This window comes from Pan paniscus, chromosome 10 (genome assembly GCF_029289425.2).
Source record: "Pan paniscus chromosome 10, NHGRI_mPanPan1-v2.0_pri, whole genome shotgun sequence".
NCBI classification, from domain to species: domain Eukaryota; kingdom Metazoa; phylum Chordata; class Mammalia; order Primates; family Hominidae; genus Pan; species Pan paniscus.
Window position 1 is genome coordinate 23577588 of NC_073259.2, and position 13634 is coordinate 23591221.

A 13634-nucleotide genomic window follows, 5' to 3' on the forward strand; every position below is an offset into this window, starting at 1 on the left:
GTTATAGACTGTGCATGATCGCAGGAAACTATTGTCACACATTTTAAACTCACCCACAGAAGATTTTACAATTTATGGCAAGTAAAATATACCGGGGACTACAGCTAGTGACCTCATCTACATTCCTCTAGCTATTACATTTTTCTATTGGAAAGGTACATATTGTTGTAGCTCACAGACATGAAGCGTGATCTCATGTGGACTCTCCAACCTCCATTTTATCTTAATTAAGGCAAGAAACTCTATGCTTTCCCTACTTTTGTAAGGTCAGAATATAGGCTGCATAACCATATTCTGTAACAAGCAATTGAACACATTTGTGTTATAATTGTCCAGCACTAGTTTTTAACCTGACCATTAAACAGTCATAACTGTATTATGGGAGGTCTTTGCTACCATTAACAGATTATAATTTTGTTCTTTGAAAGGGTAGCTTGATTTTAAGAGTAGTTGTCCTAAGAGAACTAATTTTTTTTACTTCTTAAACAAGTCTTGGGATTTTCCTATGCTAAGAAATAACAGATCCTCTCTTAAATATGAAAGATGACTTGAACGACCCATTTGTAAATGTTAGTGTTCAACTATAAAATACTTTCATTTGCAAGAGCTCAGACAGCTGCCCCCTGACTAATCAAAACTTAGTTGTAGTACAACTGAATATGCTAATTTTTTATTTTTGCATGTTGATTTTCATAGTAACACTCCATAAATACCGTGTTTTTACTTTAGGGCCTTTTACACTAACAGGGACTACGAGAGGGTTAATTTGGTTTTGTTAAAATAAGTAGACCTTACCTAATAGGACTTACTCCAGTCTAAAATTTTCTATTACCTAATTTCCTTTTAACCTCATTTATAGGCCTAATTATCAGAAAAAATATACACATAAAAAAATTTAGTGCAGCCTAAATTTAGTGCAGCTGCCTTAAATTATATTTGGATCAATATGAAAAAGCCACAAGAGAAAAAAAAAGATGGCCCTATGATGACAATAAAGATGGTTTCAGTGTTTGTTCATATTTATTATTTTGAAAACTTGGGGTCATTTAATTAAGTCACCTTATCTTTTGCCTTAAATTCTTAAAAAGACAGCCATATTAATTCAGCCAAAGAATTACTTTGGAATTTTAAAAGTCTATTGATTTGTTTTCTTCTAAAATCTCTTCAATGAAATCTATCCTTGGAGAATTCTATAAAAAGAGCAAAAGATGTCTTTGCAGTCTTGGCTCTTTCAGACACTTGACAGTTTAATGACTCATTGTACTTATAAATGTCTCTGATTAAGCCCTTTTATTTTTATTCTGTAATTTAATTTATAACAGTACATTTCACACAAAATTTTCTCATCCCTGCTACCTGATTTACCACTAAGTGTCCACTTATGCAGCGGACAGTCTCAAAAACATCAGATATGTTTTCTCTACTTGACCTCTGATAATCTTGCATAATACATCTGTTCTTTCAAATGAACAGTGACGTGATTTTTTTGCATATGATATATTTAATATGGTGTATGAAATCATTTAAGTAAAAATCAAACTTCAGTTGCAGATACAGTGATATTGATAAATATTACTAAAGAATGAAAGTAAATATTAATGGTATCCCTTAAACACAATTTTATTTGGATCTTGTAGAGTGACGTAACATTGACATGGCTGGTTTGTTTACTGGGGCATTAAAGTTTCCCAAAGCTTAGTTTGTTATAGCAGATCAGAAAATGTTCAAATATGATTTTATATAGTATTCTTTTTTTTTTTTTTTTTTTTTTTTTTTTTGAGACGGAGTCTCGCTCTGTCGCCCAGGCTGGAGTGCAGTGGCGCGATCTCGGCTCACTGCAAGCTCCGCCTCCCGGGTTCACGCCATTCTCCTGCCTCAGCCTCCCGAGTAGCTGGGACTACAGGCGCCCGCTACCACGCCCGGCTAATTTTTTGTATTTTTAGTAGAGACGGGGTTTCACCGTGTTAGCCAGGATGGTCTCGATCTCCTGACCTCGTGATCCGCCCGCCTCGGCCTCCCAAAGTGCTGGGATTACAGGCGTGAGCCACCGCGCCCGGCCTATAGTATTCTTTTTACTGAGTGTTCAAATATGACTTTACACTAAAGCACAAGTTGCAATAGATATGAAATTATGACACAAATTGCCAGACCAAAATATAATTTTCCAAAGAATAGCTATGACACTTGGTTCGAAGACCAGTCTGTTCACCTATAGGTGAACCCCCTCACCTATTCTGAGAAAATAAAATAAGCAAAGCAATTTCACAAAGAAGTTTTCTTTGGTGAGGGCTTTTGCTTCACCTTTGAATTGGGTGTATGACTCCTACCTGGAAAATCTAGAGAACAAGGAATGTTTCAGTGGCAGATCCAAGGAATACCATTGCCATGGGATAGTTCTGCACTCTAGGAGTTTTCAGACGTGTCACATAAATGTTTCCCAGGGATGACAGTCTTGCATACTGGGGAGCAGAAGGAAGCTGGAGCTGTGACTCTTGATACCTGGGGGCTGAGGAATGGGTCACAAATCATCAGCCACATCAGGAAACTTCAGGGGAGAGGGACCCAGCAGATGTCCCTCCTGAAGGCCTGGAAGAGTTCTCTTTATATCTGCCAGACCCCAGAAGCTAGAAAGAATCTACAAATGAAGATTACCCCATTACTTTCCCTCTCCTCCCTCCCTCTATGCTGAATGTGATGGAAGACAGAATTGAAGCTAGCTGTGGAGAATCCACCTGAAACAACATATATTATAAGATTCCCACAATTATCATATTAGTACAAATTCATTTTAATCAATGTTAGGGCTCGGACTTAACTGGAGCTTCAAATCAAATGAATAGTAATTTGCTTTTCATAAGATTTTTGATTCAACAGCCATTGACTATTAGCTTTTGAAAAGGAACACTATGTCTCACATGTTTGTTCTTTCCCTGATTATGCCTAACATGAAATTGATTCATCTTTAAATGTTTGGTAACTGATCCACTTGTGGAGGCAAAATGTGGTTTAGAATAATTAAACATTCAAAATGGTAAAAAGTTAACATTTCTAGTTTATATACATGCTACGAGGGAGGTTATTATTTTCTCCAGTATCAGAAAAGGAAATCAATGCTGAGAAACTTTCATTTCCCCAAAACACATTTCTGGCAGAGCTAGAAGTGAACGTTAGCTTGACTGACTTCAAAGGCTACCCCTTTTCCACCACATTGCATCAGCCATAGTGAGCCAAATTAATTAAATTACAACCCTACATATGCACTAATGTAGCGAATTAGAACAAAATCAAGCTGATCATATAACATCCAGCTAGGTCCCCTTACAGTATCTTTGATAAAACACAAAACCAAACACCAGTATCTCTCGGAGCTTACCCATTTGATTGGTTTAAACGAAACTGCGTTTTAATTTGTATGGTTTGTTACAAAACCAAGAAAATTCTGGAACTAATTTGTCTTAAAATATTTATAACAGATAGAATCCATTCATTCACATCTGTATTCACTGATTCATTAAGTATTTGTTAGGTCAGCTATGTGCCTGGCACTGTTCTTTTCTCTAGAATTCAGCTGTGAACAAGATAAAAATTCCTCTTTTCATGTAACTTACATTTTTATGGGAGAGGCAGACAATAATCATAAATAAATGAACAAGCAAATAAGATTTGTAAGTGGAATTCAACTTACTAAATAAAAGCCTTCCATTTAATAGATATTTTCAAAAACAGAATATCATATTTAAATAAGTTTTAAAGCAGCTGTTCATTATATAAGTGTTAAAAGTGTTGATTCATTGGTTTTATATATATTTGATCTTACTGAGAGAAAAGTACTAAAAGATAGTGCCTTTATATTATTCATGGATACTAACTCAATATTCTTAGCAGCAATATCTTCAAAGACCACAAGATGGTGACATTACTCTATACATACAAATCTTTAACTCCAATGTTAAAAACCTTCAGTTTTTCCAAAGCAAAACCTAAAGTTTTTACTATTCTGAAAACAAACATAGGATTTCAAAAGCAACTGTTGCAATCATGTTAAATAGTGATTTTCCTATTTATATTTTTTAAAATCTATGAGCTATTTTAAAACAGCACTATGACTAAGTCAATCAACCAGAGATTTGGCAAGCATTAAGGTTTCACTCTTAAAATTTGCTACCCAAATCATGGTGGCTTGTCTGTTACATTCACACACAAAATTTTTTCTCATCGTGTATTTGCCTCTTTTTTGGACTTCCTTTGGTTGTCCTTGATAACAAATTGTAGAGTGGTTGAGTATATATGAAAATAACAAAATATTTTCACATCAAAAGAGATTATTACATTGATGGTTTCTGTTTATATTAAATAAATTACTTGTTTCAGGACGATATTTATAATTGTCAACAGCTAAGAATTCCAGCTAGCAAAACATTCCAAAATAATTAAATATGTCTCCTCATTACATCGGAAGTGTTCTTTTGTCTATTGACTTGTCTGCATCAACTCCGCGTCCGACTTCACTCCTTACCTTCACCTCTGAATCACAGAAGAATCCTTTTCCAAGATGGTCCTAGGTCAAAATCTGACAATGGGAGGCTCTCAGTTGAGATCTGAGAAGAAAAGACGGAAGGCTTTTTTTCTGATGACAGTTGCAAACAAGGGATATGGCTAAGTAGCAAATGGGAGGTTTGCAGCAATATCCAAAACAATTTCTGTAAATCATGCATCTCAGTGCTTACGGGCACCTGGGATCTGCAGGTTTTCCCAAGATTGTTCAAGGTAATAACATTTTGTATGGGGGTTCTGCAAATTTCACATTTGAGGGTTGTAGGCAGCTGAAAACATGGCCTGCAGTGTAATTTTTATAACCTCTAGCAGCAATTTTTCTGACCTTTACTCCCCAGTCCAGTTCAATGGATGCATAAACCTCTAATTTCCTGTGTTACAGCCAATACTTCTTGGAATACATAAAGTGCATCTGCTTTCTGCATTTAACTCAGACTAATATACCACCATAAATTCCAAAGAAGTAAAATGAGAACAGACCATGTGAAACTGTTCCCATGTTTAAATTACCAAACTTAAGTGCATACGATGACATAACAATTTCAGAAGTATAGTTCTAATAATAATCACAACCAACCCTTCTGTCAAAAACAAGCAAGGGACACAGATCCATAGTGACTGTGAATTCCTGCTGGCAATTCTGCAAGAGAGCTTTTCTTGATGATAAGGAGTGTTCCTTAGACTCTTATGCTTGTTTCCTGGGAGTCGCCTCCCAGTCCTTATTCTTTTGATTTTATTCTCTGGGTATTGTGGTTTTTTTGTTTTGTTTTGTTTTGTTTTTTTCTCCTCAGCTACATCTGAAGAGCAATGCCTCTTGTGAGCAGACATGTAGGAAACTTAGGACATTATACATCTTGAAGAGACACTCTTAATTCGGGCTGGTTGTGCTTGGCAGTATAATCCTCTCAAACATTATTGAACTTTTGTCCATTTTATTCGTCTAAGTGTTGGAAATGTGCCAAGAGAAACACCCACAATTATTTTCATGACAAGGCTCTGTCTAAAGTCATCAGGCTTTCTTGGGTGAGCCAAACTCTTAGTCATTTTGCTTTGAGCTATTTTCCTCAACTGACACATTTACTAGGATCACGTTGATCCATTTAGTGTTTTTAATAAAGGGCATTATGAACACACCTTGAATTGAATTTTGTTTGTAGATTGAAATTTAATCAGCCTTTGTTGCTCAGAGTATTTTTAAATGAATCTTTAACTGATTAGGTATGCAGAGTTGTATCTTTCAATATTGCAAGATTATCTCTAATAAATTGCATTTTCCAATTATTCAATGCTAAAGTATGAAAATACAGCAAACTTTTATATTGTCTGGTATCCATAAACTTTGATATACTGTCTTTCAATTATAATTATCACCTTTAGAGTCTACATACAAAGGTATATTGTTTTTATTATTAAATATATTATTTTGTTTAATACTTACAACTCTGTATTTTTTATTTACTTTTTTGTCTTATTTTACTGGCCAGGACACTCAGTACAATGATGAATGAAAATCATGTAGTCTTCATTTATTCAATATGTTACAGACAAAACTATCAATGTGTCAACATTAGATATGAGACTGGCAATAGGTTTTCACATAAACATTTTATAAAGAAAGTTTCTCTCCACTCATAGTTAAAACAAAAAAAAATTTGATTGCCCAATATAAACCCAACTTTCTCATTTATATATTATGCTTTTAAACATAGTATGATGAGAGTTTTTAAAAATATTTTGTGTAGAATATTTGCATTTCTGTTTTAAAGAAAATGAGCCTATGATGTTTACTTCTTGAAAAGTCATTGTCAGGATATTGTATTAAGGTTTTGCTGCTCTCATTAATGAGTTTAAAAGCTGTCCCTCTTTTTCTACTCTATGAAAGTCTTTAAGTTTGATACATTTTTTTCCTTAAATATTCAGTGCAATTCACTGGAAATGTCTTGAAATTTTTGAATTTGAAGATCTCACATTATGGTTTCATTCTGTAACAGTTTTTAAATCAAGATTTTCCCACCTCTTTTTATTTCTGTTTTGGTTAAGTTCTATATTTAAATAAATGTGCATATTTTATCTAAATTTCCAAATTTATTAACCTATACTTGTTCATACAATTCTCTTTATAAATGAATACTATTTGGTGATGTCTCCTTTTATGCTCTTGATGTTAATTTAAAAATGTTTTCTTTTCTCTCTTTTTCCAGATCTAGTGATCTAGAGGCTTATTAAGTTTTAGTGCTTTTTTCTGAACCAAACTTTGCCTTATTTAATGTTTACTAGTTTGTGTTGTCTATTTCATTAATTTAATTCATTAATAATTTTCTCAATTTATTCACTTACTTCCACTAATTTATTCTCTTACCTTTATTATTTTTCTTCTTTTGTTTTCTTTGATTATATTTTGCTGTTAATTTAGATTACTGATCTTCAGGTTTTCCTCTTTTCAAATATTTCTATTTTAGCTATATATTTCTAAAAGAAAGGAGTCAGAGAAAAAAGAGCTGTCAAAAATTAAGAGTGATGAACTACGTAATAATGCTAAAGAGGTCAAGTAAAATAGTAAGAACTATTCAATGCACTTGATATTAAAAATTAAATTGCTGTGTATTCAGAAATATTTTAATGAGATAACTGATAATTCTATTATTGCTTCATCCATGATTAAATTCATTCCTTTTCTAGCAATCAAACCTTGGCCCTAGATGGAAAATTCCATAAGGTTATCAGTGGCCTCATTCAAAGCAAACCCTTGTCTCGTTAATGTTTGTTATCACCATATTTCTACTTTGTTTGCACTAAATTGTTTCTTCATAGAATTTTGTGGTATAGAAAAGTAAATCAATATAATTTTCTGAGCATGTTGGGAATATTCTCAATAAAGTAACTCTAAATATATTCAGACTTTTTAAGTAAAAAATTTTATTTCTATGAATTAAAAATTCAAAATTATCTGTAATAGTTTATGCATGGGAATATTTATTCACTATGTTAAATCAAATTTCTAAACATATTAGAGCTTAAAAGGCAATAATGTCATATTAACAATTAAAATCTAGATGAATATTCAGGTGATATGTAAAAATTTTATAATGACCTATTGCTATGATCTGAATGTGTCCGCTAAAATTCATATGTTGAAATTTGATTGCCAACGTAATGGCAAATAAGTGAGGCCTTTAGGAGGTAGTTAAATCATGAGGAAAGTGTAATCATAGACGGAATTAAGGATCTTATTTAAAAATGTGAGGAAGTGGGTTTGCTCTCTTTTGCTCTTCTGCCATGCAGTGACAGAATGTTCATCCACTTTTGCCCTTTCCAGCCCTTTCAAACTGTATTTCTTACAGTTTGATATTAAGGGGGAAAAATCTTCATTTTCTTATGTCTTGCACATGTTCACAAGACATGTATAAACATATTTATCCCTTCCTTGTTGATAATAAATGTGAGAAAGCAAGAAAAAAACACCAAAATTCTCACAAATAGAACAAAAAAATGCTAAAACTTACATACTAAAATATTTTACAGCTGCAAAAGAATTTTATGCAAACATTTAACAAGTATTTATTGATGTGCTATTGTGTGCTAGGTATTCTAAGTGCTGAGGACAATTAACAAAACATACACAATTTCTGGATTCTTATAATCTGTGATAGTAAGGGAATATACACTATATGAATAAAATAATTGATCTGTTTATTTTTAAATGATACACAATGTAGAGAAACAAAAAAGAATGAAAAGAAGTACAGACTATTCTTACAATCTATGTTATAGTAAGGGAATATAGACTATATGAAAAAAAGAATAATCTATCTTTTTTTTCTTAATGACACACAAGGTAGAGAAACAGTAAAGAATGAAAGAGGTACAGAGTCGTGGGGCAGAGGTAGTGGAGGTGGCTAAATTAGAGTCCCGTATTAAACCTTCACTTCAATATTGGATCACAGAAACAAATTACATAAAGTTAAATAGTCTAATAATATTTATATAAAAATTTTAGCTTGCAATATTACACATATTTATAGAACATCTATGCAAAGGAAACAGAAATATATCGTAAAAATTTGAAAGCATTTATCAGGTTAGTAAGCACTGGATTCATGAGAGTGGTTACATCTCAGAATAGCAAACTATAGGACTGGGTTTAGTCAAGGAAGCCTTTGACTCTATCTGGGGGTGTTTAACCTCTCCTCAAACAATATTTAAAGAAATGACATAATTATTAGACACTGCTGAGTGAAAGATATTAATATATGAGTGCTTATTACATTGTCCTCTTTTGTTTCAATATTTTGGTTTTATTTTGTTATAAAATCTTTATTACCACCATGATCTAACTAACTGAACTAACCAATCAAGCTTATTTTGTAATATAAACTTTAAAAGAACTAAATTTATGTATTCAGGTTTCTGGATAGGAGTGTGATTAGAAGTTTCTACTTGTTATTATACATTTTAAAGTTTATACAAAAATGTGATTCATTATTTCATTTGCAATCTCAAATTGATTGAACTAATGAGCTTCGAGGGGAGGTAGAGGGAGAACAGATAGTCCCATATGAACAAATCAGAACATTATAAGCATAGTAGCACTAAACACTTGTATAATGCATACCCTGTATGGTGTACTCTTTTCATTTTACTTTTGTTAACCAGTTTAAGTGCCACTATAGCCTGTGAGGTAAATGCTACTCATGTCCCAATTTTACAGGTGAGGTCATCTAGGTAGTAAATGGCAGAGCTGTATATGTAAAGCACTTACTAAAATCCTTGGGAAACATTAATTGCTAAAGAAATGGTCATATTTATTATTGATATTGTCATTGCTGCTGGTACCCAGGTCATGTTTTCTTATCACTGATCTTTTGGTGTTGAGGCCCATTAAGGAAAACAAAGAATAGTCAGGCTTGACAGAATTGTAAAGGAAATATCTTTTTTCTTCACCATAAATTCCTGATAGCTCATAAAATATGTAATTTCATTTGTTTTGATACGTGAAAAGAAAAAAACGTGATCTTCTCTTGATTCTCACTAGTACCTTTCCATATGTCTCAGCTCCTGAACTACTACAGCCCAGCTCTTTTCCAATCCATTTTCCACATTGCCATCAAGTAGCTTTCTATCCCGCAAATTTCATTAAGAGTCCTCTTTTTAAAGCCTTGCAATCGCCTACTGGATAAATGTCAAGCACTTTTTCACAGCACACAAAGGTCTCCATGAATTTATCTCAGACTTTCTCTTCAACTTTATTGTTCATGGATACCCTTTGAAAACTTCTACATCTGACTTATCAAAGTCAGAAGTACATTGCTCAAATTTGAAATGCTATTTCATAACTTCCTGCCTTGGCAAATTTTGTTCTCTCTGCCTGTATGTTATAAACGCATCTTTCTAAACTTAGTTCAAGAGTCTCCCCTGGAAAAATCTCAAAAATAGTTAATTAACTTTCTCCATTGTCACATGCTATATTTTGCATAGAAAAATATTTAGCACTTACAATACTTTTTACTCAAAATTATCGTCTATCTAAAACAATAATTCATAGTCTCCATGTTATGAGAGACTATCACTATCTTTAGGAAAGAGAAAATTTATTCCCATAGGTTTAAAAAATGAAATATTTACTTTTCAAGTAAAAGAATGTCAACTTCTGCCTATATTAGGAGAAACAAAAGAGAACGTTGCAAATAAAAAAAAAATTATTGCTTCATTGGCTCAACACCAGCTATGCACTGGTGATACAAAGATAAATAAGGAAGTCCCTTCCAATATTACACAATACGTAGAATGGCATTGAATTGTAATTGCATGTAACTCATGAAAACGCATGCTGTTTTTTAGGACCTAACATCCATGTAAATTATGACTCCACTATATCTTCAAACAACAATGAAACATTAGGCAGCATGCACTTTCAGTCAAGTTAACTGTATATTATACTCCAAGACACTATCATACATGTAACAGTAATGGATAAATTATAAAAAGTTAAAAATTATAAAGATATCATGTAGTCAAAAAACAAAAGAAGTGCAAGACAAGGGTGGGAACTGAGCTCATTATTTCAAGCCATGCAATTCCTTAAATTATTTCTTATGAAATGAAGCCAGATAAAATTGCCATGTTCTGCTGCTACTGAAAATTATATGAAGATGCAAAGTTTTCTAGTATCACTGTTGGACAGGAAATCAGAATTGTTAATCTAAGATTTCATTCTGCACTAGAATTCCTAAACAACTGAGTGCAGTCAACCAAAAAGCTAAAAGATATGCAGAGTTTACAGAAAGTGAAAAGTCCTACTCCACTGAGCCTGAAATTAAAAATTCCAAAATAAATAATCAAATCTAACAATGAGAATAATGATCCAAAATACTAACACTTGAAAGTTGCTTTCACGCCAGATAAAATGAAAACAACCAAAATGTTTTAAAAGATAAAAACAGGAACAACTATGTTCAGTCTGTAGAAAGCTAAATAAAAGAATCATTAATGAATCAACTCCAAAAGTGAAAAAAGGACAATTAAAAATGATATAAAAAGTGAATAGAGAGAATATCTAAAAAATCAACACATTATCTCTAGAAGAAAAACATTCAATAGAAGAGATGTGAACAAAGTCAAATAATTAATAGAAGACAATGAGGAATTTTCTTGGTGTGCAGTAATGAGAGACAAGTAAATTTTTAAAATATAAAGGAGCAGCTAAGAGACATAAAGAATAAATTGAGAGTCTTCAACTCTAACAGGAATCCAAGAAGCGTGGCCGAATGGTAGGAAATCATTTAAGGAAACAAAAGCTCAGTGAAATACTTGAGTCTTGACAGAAAACTTACATTCATCAGAAATTAAAGATAATCAATTATAAATGTAGATAGAGAAGAAAGTCAGATCGCCGAAAAGAAATTAGAGACAATTAGACTTTCAATATACTTATCAGCAATAAAAAATACTGGAAGACAAAAGTATGATGTTCTTAATGTGCCAAAGAAAAATAACTTTCCACTGAAATTTCTATTTTTGGCCACACTAACATTCAAGAAGACTGATAAAGATATCTTCAGGTATTAAAAAATGAGAAAATTCATAGTCCCCAAATTCACACTGAAAGGCTTATTAAAATATATGCTTGGCCCGGCACGGTGCTTCATGCCTTTAATCCCTGCACTTTGGGAGGCCAAGGCGGGCAGATCACGAGGTCGGGAAATCGAGACCATCCTGGCTAACACAGTGAAGCCTCATCTCTACGAAAAATACAGAAAATCAGCCGGGCATGATGGCACGCACTTGTAGTCCCAGCTACTCAGGAGGCTGATGCAGGAGAATCGCTTGAACCCAGGAGGTGGAGGTTGCAGTGAGCCGAGATCACGCCACTGCACTCTAGCCTGGGTGACAGAGCAAGACTCCAACTCAAAAAAAAAAAAAAAAAAAAAAAAAATATATATATATATATATATATATATATATACTTATACAAGAAGAAAACAGCCAAGATAGATAGAAGGAGTAGTCATATGGATATTATGATGTAAAATGGCAAATTGAATTAGTTATTGATTTATGAAACATAGCATAGCTAATTGGAAACTAAAAAATATAAATGATAAAACTAAGATTGTAATTAGTACTACTGGGAGGGGAATAGTTCAGAGTTAAAGGACTGATGTTTCTTGTCTTTTAAAGATGGGAGAGAATAATGTTGCAAGATTTTAAGTTGTGTTAAAGAACTTAGTTATATATGTATGTTCCCTACTTAAAGCTAAGTATTGTAATAGATAAATACTCTGTCACTTCTAAAACAACAGAAGCATGAGAAAGAGAGTGAGAATACATATTCTGTCCAAACACATTTATAAAACAAAAGAAAGTGAGGAATTTAAACAATAGAACTGGGAAATAAAAAACACAACATAAGTATGTGTGTGTTTGTGTGCATACACACACAACAAATATAAACAAGTGGTATTTATCAATTTAAATAAGAAAATTAAAATAAAACTTCAGACCTAATCTGAATCAAGACAAATGATAAATCTACCTAATCAAGACATATGGTAAATCTACATCTCACTGAAAAAACTGAAAAATAAAATATTCAGCAAAAAATCCAGAAAAATAATTTTTAAAAGAGTCTATGTAATAACATATAACATAGATCAATTTAGAAAACTGACATATTAACTTTAAAATGAGGGCAAATTTAAATTTAATATAAAAATCAGAGAAGTGAATAGACACAGCACATAACAATAAAAAGCATAATTCAAACATTGTAGTGGGCTCACTGGTGCTCACAGGTAGCTGGTGATCCTGTCTTTCTGGACATTGAAATTTGTACTTCTCCCCTCTGCAGTGAGTCACTCCTCTGTGATTAATTCTAATCAATGAAATGTGAGCATGAGAGATATGTGTTCCTTCTGAGCAGAGGCAATGGAAAGCCCATGCATGGTTCTTTAGTCTGGCTCTTTGCCTGCTCTCATAGCTTTAAAAAAAATGAGTCTGGTGTGGTGGCTTATGACTGTAATGCCAGCAATTTAGGAGCCGAAGGCAGGAGGATTACTTGAACCCAGGGGTTCCAGACCAGCCTAGGTAATAGTGAGACTCTGTCTCAACAAAAAATACAAAAATGAGCCAGGAATGGTGGCATGCACCTGTTGTCCTAGCTACTCAGGAGGCTGAGTTGGGAGGATTGCTTTAGTCTGGGAGTTCCAGGCTGCAGTGAGCAGTAATCACACCACTGCACTCCAGCCCGGGTGAAAGAGCAAGATCCTGTCTCAAAAAAAAAAGATAATGTTTACCCAAAATCTTCAAAAGTGAAGACAATAGAAGCATTGCATAGCAATAGATGTGGAATGCAGCTAAATAATTTTTGGTGAAAATTGTAAAATTGCAAATGTGTTTATTAATAAAACAAGACACCCTGAAAAATTATTAAGTAGTCAACACAAGAAGCTTGGAAAAAGAACAAGAGTAAATCTAAACTTAAAAATGAAAGAAAAATATTTAAAGCAAATAGCATAAATTAATTTAAAAGAACAACAGGAAAATTAAAAAAAAATTAAAACCTGATTTTAAACCTTTGGTAA

At 33.0% G+C, this 13634-nt stretch overlaps 1 long non-coding RNA gene across 1 annotated transcript in view; it reads right to left on the minus strand.

Moving 5' to 3' along the window:
* Window positions 1-4491: 4491 nt before the first annotated feature.
* The window catches only part of LOC117975389 (uncharacterized), a 186223-nt gene continuing 177080 nt past the window's right edge, over window positions 4492-13634 (minus strand). The window contains exons 2-3 of the long non-coding RNA XR_004665631.2: window positions 6914-7023; window positions 4492-4598 (exon numbers count right to left, since the gene is read on the minus strand). This is a non-coding gene — a long non-coding RNA (uncharacterized LOC117975389). The remainder of the gene's footprint in view (window positions 4599-6913; window positions 7024-13634) is intronic.